Consider the following 7,429-nt stretch of genomic DNA (forward strand, 5'->3'; position numbering starts at 1 on the left):
TTAAGAGCGGTGTTAATTTTGATCGCTGTCTAACCTGCCTGGCTTATGGATTCGCAGGCTAAGTCCTATTAAATGGACGCCCCGCGAAATACAAGAAGTCAGGGTGGCATGGTTGAGACCGGAGGAGGTCAGGGGAATCCTCAAAATCCTCGTGGTCGCGGCCGTGGCCGTGGCAGAGCTCAGGGTGGTCGCCGTGTAAATCCACCTCAAGCTCCTCCTGATTGGAGCAAAGATTCGTTGAGATGCAAGATAGAATCCGCCAGCAAGATGAAGAGATCCAAAGGTTGAGGCAGCAGGGTCCTCCTGCCGTGCCTCCTCAAGTGGTTCAGGCTGTTGCAGTTCCTGCGGTGCCAGCAGAACAACCTGTTGTTGGCAACCGCATGGAGCCGTTGTATGAAAGATTCCGGAAACAGGCACCTCCAGTGTTTCTGGGAGGCCCTGATGTGATGAAGGCCGAGCAGTGGGTTTCAGTGATTGAACGCATCCTTAATTTTATGGGAGTGGTTGGAAATGACCGGGTGTCCTGCGCCACTTTCCAATTTCAGGAAGATGTTCTCGTGTGGTGGGAGTCGATAACCCTCACTCGGGACGTCACGCTGATGACCTGGGAAGAATTTAAGGAGTTATTTGACTCCAAGTATTACAACGAAGCGGTCCGCAGTGCAAAGCGGAAAGAGTTCATTGATCTAGTTCAGACTGAGGGGATGTCAGTCACTGAATACACGACGAAGTTTGATCGGTTGGCTAAGTTGGCAGCAGGAATTGTGCCCATTGACTTCAGTAAGAAAGAAAAATATTTAGCGGGTTTGAGTGCAAAGATCCAGCATGATCTGGTTATTACTACTACTGAAGCAACCACGTATGCAGAGATGGTTGAGAAGGCTTTGAGAGCCGAGGGTGCAGTGAAATTTCTTCAGGAGCCTCGGGTGACTCCGAGTGTTGGTGGAACCCCCACTGTTCCTACTCCTGTTTATGGTAGGGATGGTGGTGACTCCACCACTGAGCAGAAAAGAAAAGTTGTTCCAGCTTCTGGTGGCTCGGGGCAAAGTAAGCGGTTCCGTGGGAACCAAGGTAGAGGAGGACGCCAGGGTTACTCTTACCCTGAGTGTCCACGGTGCAAGAAACATCATCCGGGAGAGTGTAACCGGAAGACATGCTTCCTGTGTGGCATGGTGGGGCATTTCAAGAAAGATTGCCCCCAGGCAAAGAAAGAGGAGCCGAAAGCTGAGGTGAAACCGGTTCCTGCTCGTGTGTTTGCCATTACCGAAGTTGATGCTGCAGCCAGTCCTTCTGTTGTGACAGGTCAGCTTCCCATCAACAACTTGTTATTTACAGTATTATTTGACTCGGGAGCTACACGTTCATACGTGGCTACAAGAGTGATTGATCTTTTGGGTAGGCCTTGTGATATTTTAGAAAGAGGGTTTGGAACCCTAATGCCTAGCGGGGAATTGGTTATCTCTAATAGGCGCATTAGGTCTATGCCAATTAGGATCGAAGATAGGGAATTGAGTACTGATCTCATAGAATTGAAACTAACTGAGTTTGATATTACACTGGGAATGGATTTTCTATCCAAGTATTCGGCCAGTATAGATTGTAGGCGTAAAATGGTGACTTTTCAGCCGGAAGGTGAAGATCCATTTGTTTATGTTGGATCGGTTCAGGGGTCTCGGATCCCGGTTATTTCTGTGCTGAGAGCTAGGGATTTACTATGCAATGGTTGTGTAGGATTTCTAGCGGTGGTATTTGACTCCATCAGACCTGAAACATTTGGGCCTGAGGTAGTCCGGGTGGTGAAAGATTTTCTTGATGTGTTTCCCGAGGAGTTACCGGGATTGCCGCCACAGCGAGAGATTGATTTTGTAATTGATTTGGCACCTGGAGTCGAACCTGTTTCTAAAGCTCCATATAGGATGGCTCCAGCGGAACTCAAGGAGCTTAAGTTACAACTTCAGGGGATGCTTGACATTGGGTTTATTCGACCCAGTGTATCGCCCTGGGGAGCTCCGGTTCTTTTTGTGAAAAAGAAAGATGGTTCCCTCAGAATGAGTATTGATTATTGGGAACTAAACAAGCTGACGATTAAGAACAAGTACCCGTTGCCCAGGATCGATGATTTGTTCGATCAACTTCAGGGAAAGACAGTGTTTTCGAAGATTGATTTACGGTCTGGTTATCATCAACTCAGAATTCGGGAGGAGGACATACCGAAGACTGCTTTTAGAACCAGATATGGGCACTATGAGTTTCTGGTAATGTCATTCGGATTGACTAATGCTCCTGCGGCCTTTATGGATCTCATGAATAGGGTATTCAAGGATCTCCTCGATAACTGCGTTATAGTGTTTATCGATGACATTCTTGTATATTCTCAGTCAGAAGAGGAGCACGAGCATCATCTTCGAATGGTGTTACAGTGACTTAGGGATCACAAGCTGTATGCCAAGTTCAAAAAGTGTGAATTCTGGTTGTCCGAGGTGTCCTTTCTGGGTCATATTGTTAGGAAGAATGGAATTATGGTCGATCCAAACAAGGTAGAATCAGTGAAGAATTGGCCGAGGCCCAAGTCTGTGACGGAAGTTCGAAGTTTTCTCGGGTTAGCAGGGTATTATCGACGTTTCGTCGAAGGATTTTCTAAACTTTCTATGCCCCTAACCGAATTGACTAAGAAAAATCAGAGATTTGTGTGGTCAGATAAGTGTGAAACAAGCTTTCGGGAATTGAAGCAGCGTTTGATAACAGCTCTGGTGTTAGCTTTGCCATCAGATCAAGAGAAATTTGTTGTTTATTGTGATGCATCCAGACAGGGTCTGGGATGTGTTCTGATGCAAGCTGACAGAGTCATAGCCTATGCCTCTCGTCAACTGAAGGATTATGAGCAGCGTTATCCAACTCATTATTTAGAGCTCGCTGTTGTGGTTTTTGCTTTAAAGATTTGGCGACATTATCTTTACGGTGAAAAGTGTGAGATTTATACTGATCATAAGAGTCTTAAATACTTTTTCACCTAGAAAGATCTGAATATGAGACAGAGAAGGTGGTTGGAATTAGTTAAAGACTATGATTGTGAAATACTGTATCACCCCGGAAAAGCCAATGTTGTGGCCGATGCTCTAAGCAGAAAGGGTCCCGGGCAAGTGTGTACTACGGTTATGATAGCCCCTCAACTAGCCTCGGAAATGGTTAGTGCAGGAATTGAGTTCGTGGTCGGGAAATTACATAATTTAAGACTCCAATCTGATCTGTTGGAGAGAATCATAAAGGCACAACTGGAAGATCCCGAGCTAGTTAAAGTTCGAGACAAAGTAGTGGCTGGTCGGCCTAGAGGCTTTTCAGTCTCGAGCAGTGGAATGTTGTTATATAAAGCTCGAGTTTGTGTTCCTAGTGTTGATGAGCTTAAGAAAGAAATACTGGATGAAGCTCACGCCACGCCTTATTCGGTTCATCCGGGAACCACCAAGATGTATCAGGATTTGAAACCCTACTTCTGGTGGTATGGAATGAAAAGAGATGTGGTGGACTACGTGTCCAAGTGTTTAACCTGCCAGCAGATTAAGGCTGAACATCAGAGGCCGGCAGGGTTATTGCAACCTTTAGTCCTTCCAGAATGGAAGTGGGAGGACATCGCAATGGACTTTGTAACTGGTTTGCCTAGAACTACGGGAATGTATGATTCTGTTTGGGTTATCGTGGACAGATTCACAAAGTCAGCTCACTTCCTACAATTGAAAGTTACATATTCAGTGGATCAGTATGCTGAATTGTATGTGAAGGAGATAGTTCGTCTCCACGGAGCCCATAAATCTATTGTGTCTGATAGGGATCCAAAGTTCACATCGAAATTTTGGGTGAGTCTTCAGAAGGCTATGGGTACCAAGTTAAAGTTCAGTACAGCCTTTCACCCTCAGACTGATGGTCAGTCAGAAAGAACTATCCAAATTTTAGAAGATCTACTGCGAGCCTGTGTCATGGACTTTGAGGGTTCATGGAGTAAGTACTTGCCTTTAATTGAATTCTCCTACAACAACAGCTACCAAAGTACAATAGGGATGGCTCCCTATGAGATGTTATATGGTAGAAAATTTCGTTCTCCTATTCATTGGGACGAGACAGGAGAAAGGAAGTACCTGGGTCCAGAGTTAGTGCAGAGGGCCAATGAAGCTATTGATAAGATCAAGGCTCGGATGCTTGCTTCTCAAAGCAGGCAGAAAAGTTATGCTGATCCGAAGCGCAGAGATGTTACATTTCAGGCAGGGGAACATGTTTTCCTGCGGGTTTCACCAATGAAGGGTATTAGGCGCTTCGGGAAGAAGGGTAAGTTAAGCCCTAGGTTCATTGGGCCATTTCAGATACTCGAGAAAGTCGGGCAGGTAGCGTATCGGCTAGCCTTACCACCAGCTTTATCAGCTGTTCATGACATATTTCACATCTCTATGTTAAGGAAATACGTGTCAGACCCGACTCATGTCTTGAGTTATGAAGCCCTTGAACTACAACCAGACTTATCCTATGAAGAGCAACCTGTTCAGATTTTGGATAGAAAGGAAAAAGTTCTTCGCAACAAGACTATTGCACTAGTTAAGGTGCTCTGGAGGAACAGTAAGGTGGAATAAGCCACCTGGGAGTTGTAGTCGGATATGAGGACTCAGCATCCAGAGCTATTCAGGTTAGATTTTGGGGACGAAATCCTATTAACGGGGGGATAATTGTAATGACCGCTCTAGTAATGTGGATTAGTAAAGGCAATTAGCACTAATTTTTATTATTATTTTATTATTATTTGTGAATTAATTTTAAATGTGGACCCCAATATTTAGAAATAAATATTAGAGTTATAATTTCTCAATTCCGGAGATTTTATTAAACTCTAGGGGTATTATTTAGCTTATATGTGAAATATGTTAATTTTGTAATTTTTGCTTGGCGACAACGGAAAATGCGATGGATGGCTAGATTGATCACATGGGTAAGTTTAGAACCCTATTTCATAGTGGAAAATATTTTAGAGAAAATAAATTATCGGGATTGAGCGGGGTTATGGAAATTGACCATTTTACCCCTAGCTTTAGAAATACCCTAGTTTTAAGTCTAAGGGCATTTTAGACATTTTGTTTAATGGTGGATTAGGTGGCTGCCATGAGTGTGTGACACCTAGCACATTACTTTTCAGCAAGATTTAATTAGAAACCCTTTGAGAAATTAAGAGATAAAGAAGAAAAATTGGAAAATTGGATTATCTCTTGAACTCTCTCTCTCTTGCTTTCGGCTAGGACAAACCAAGGACCAAAACCAGAATTTTCATCTTGTTTTTCTGAAATTTAACAAGGAATCAAGGAGGATTTAACCAAGGTAACTTTAGTTGCTCTCTAGTTATGTTTTTTCTCAAATTTTGCTTAGTTTCAAGAGGTGATTTGTTAGGTTAGTGGTTGTTAGGTTTAAAAATGATTTGGGTTTAGTTGTTATGCTCAATATTGATTGATTTAAGGTTCTAGCTGCTGGTTTTGATGCTTGATAATGATTCTAAGCAAGCTTGAGTTTTGAAACTCAAGCTTTGAGCTTTAATGGCATAATTTGATTTTTTGGTTTGTTCTGTGATTTATTGGTTGGAAATGGATGTTTATGCATTGTATAGGTATACTGGAGAGTTTGGTAAGGTTTGGGGTTGAATTAAATTAAGGGGGATAATTTTTGGTTCCCAGCAGCAGAACCGGAATTCCGGTTCTGGGAGACCAGTACCAACCGGTCGACCGGTTGGTGACCCAGAACCGGATTGCCGGTTGGGAACCGGTCTGCCTGTTGGGGGAATTTCCAGAACCCTAGTTTTGGCCAATTTTGAGATATTTAGGGTATTGCCATGAGGTTTATCGATAGGGAAACTTTTAGTGTCAAGTTTAAGTCCCAGAAAATGATTTAGCGAGTCACTCATCTGTGCGTTGCAATTATTGTGATTAGAGCATCCATCTAGCACGTGAATTTCGTTCAGGTCGGCCAGCACACTTGAATTCGGAAAACAGGTAAGAACTGTGTATAATGTATGGTGTGATTATTCGAATGTATGTATGTGTTAATATATATACATGCTTATTTGTTGTGATTCATACACTACCAACACTTGTACGGTTGTGGTACAGAGCGCATTGGTAAGGTGTATGATGTTTGGAAGTACATCATGGTGTTACCAGCACTTGTACGAAAAGGTACGAGGTGTCTGTGGTACAACACTTAACGGTACTCAAGGTGCGGTCCATACCCTACCTACACTAGTACGATGGTATACTGAGTGCATGTGGTACATGGTACATGGTCGTATCCTAGTTAGAACGTTCATACTCATCTGTTAAGCTCTGTAAATAGGTGTATGGGCGCCTATTTACAGGTCGGAAATTATATGGTATGTTATATGCATTTCTTACTGAGTCTGTTGACTCACAGTTTCTGCTTCCATGTGTAGGTAAAGGAAAGGCGAAGGCTGAACAAGAATGAACCTAAGCTCGGGTGAGATTGTACATGTCAAGCGGCGCGACCTGGAGTGTTCGGTCTCGGGACATCTGGGAGTTGTATTTTGAAAGTCGCCGTGCGACCTGAAAATTTATGTATTTTGAAATGTAAAGCTTAATCAGTAAATTTTAAAAAGTTTGAAATCGGGATCCCGGGATTTGTAAATATTATATTATATTATAAAGTTTAATATTTAAAGCAAAAGTTTTAATTTAACACGTTTTTCGAGAAATTTCTTTGATTAGCAAAGATTGCACAATAATTGAAAAAGCACTGTAGCGTGCCTTAGCATTAGGGCGTTACACTTGTGATAGGAGCTTAAGAACACTACTGAAAAGCAAATCTAACCATACACATGGATAGGTATAACTTATCAGAATTATGAGAATAAGATAAAGAACTCTAGTTCAGTCTATTCGAATGACTTGAACCAAGAATTCTTAATCCTCATAAAATTTTATGGTATCTTAATTTTGATTACTTAATCTCTGGCATGTATTTTTCACTTCAAATACTAGTCTGCTATGTTGATGACTTAGTCTTAACTTAAAGTTTCAGACTAATACAGAAGTCACAACTAGATAACTCTCCAAACAATAAGAGGTTAAAAGTATTATTTAACCAGACATCTACTATTGAGTGGGAGCTATCTGAGATGTAATCAAATAAGGAACATTAGAAGATATTCAAGAAAGATTTATGAAAGTGATCTATATGTTAGATATTAAGAAACTGTGTATCAGTTATCCTTGTATCTCACCAACTCATTTCGAAATTCTTGAGATGGTGGTTACCTTGGGGGTTGAGGAATTATTCTATAATAATTCAAGCTCTACCAGAGAAGAATTATAGCTTTGTAAATTTGAAATTACTAGAAAGTTATATTGCTGAAGAAAAGTCTACGCTGTATTATCTCAATTTCATATTT

Source organism: Cannabis sativa, chromosome 6 (genome assembly GCF_029168945.1).
Source record: "Cannabis sativa cultivar Pink pepper isolate KNU-18-1 chromosome 6, ASM2916894v1, whole genome shotgun sequence".
NCBI lineage: Eukaryota > Viridiplantae > Streptophyta > Magnoliopsida > Rosales > Cannabaceae > Cannabis > Cannabis sativa.